The 917-nt window shown below is 38.6% G+C and overlaps 1 pseudogene; it reads left to right on the forward strand.

Annotated features, from left to right (window-relative positions):
- Window positions 1–341: 341 nt before the first annotated feature.
- LOC123814699 lies at window positions 342–671 on the forward strand (annotated as a pseudogene).
- The last annotated feature ends 246 nt before the right edge of the window (window positions 672–917 follow it).

The following is a 917-nucleotide window of genomic DNA, read 5'->3' on the forward strand; positions in this document are numbered from 1 at the left end:
TACTCTGGGCTTTCAAACAACACTGGTCATTCTTTCCCTAATCTATTCACATCAATCAAAAATCAGGAAAAAGACTGAATCAGTGAAAATAGTTTACTTATCTAAACTGGCAACTTACTCATCAAAACTTACTTCAAGTCCCTCGTCTTGTGGGGATCACCAATTTCAAAGCTGTTAGGTAACAAGCTCTGCCCAGTTCCAAATTGCTCCTTGGAAAACCTTCTTAAAAAATCACCCAGAGCATCTTCATCTGCTGCTTCTGATGCTGTTTATGTGCTCATTTGGTGCAGATCTGGCACTACTTTTGTGAAGTTGCTGCTGAGGAGATTCCAGCACCTGCTATGGCCATCAAAAAGCCCAAGAAAGAAGGCAAGGCTGAAAATAATGATCATATTAATGCAAAGGTGGTGGAGCAGGATGGTTCTGTGGTATAGTTTAAGATTAAGAGGCATACATCACTTAGTAAACTAATAGAAGCCTATTGTGAACAACAGGGTTTGTCGATGAGGCAGATCAGATTCTGATTTGACAGGCAACCAGTCATTGAAACATACACACCTGCACAGTTGGAAATGAAGGGTAAAGATACAATTGATGTATTCTAGCAGCAGACAGGAGGTATCTACCAAAAACAGAACCTTCTACTTTACTCCAGAACTATGCTCCTCTAATCCAAGAAGACATTCTCATTTAGAAAACTGAAATTTGGTTTCACCACATTCTGACTGCTACAGTGTAGTTTTGTCTATGCTTTCATTTCCCCTTCCCCATTCCTTTTATTGTACATAAAGTAACTGATATATGCAAACAAGCATTTTCATTTTTAACTCAATGGTTAATGGTATGTTTTGATTGATATCAAATGGTGATGGGATGGGGAAAATAGTAGTTCTGTGAAAATCCCCCCTTTCTTCATT

The sequence above is a fragment of the Phyllostomus hastatus genome, unplaced genomic scaffold (genome assembly GCF_019186645.2).
Source record: "Phyllostomus hastatus isolate PE091 unplaced genomic scaffold, TTU_PhHast_1.1 phas_contig_17, whole genome shotgun sequence".
NCBI lineage: Eukaryota > Metazoa > Chordata > Mammalia > Chiroptera > Phyllostomidae > Phyllostomus > Phyllostomus hastatus.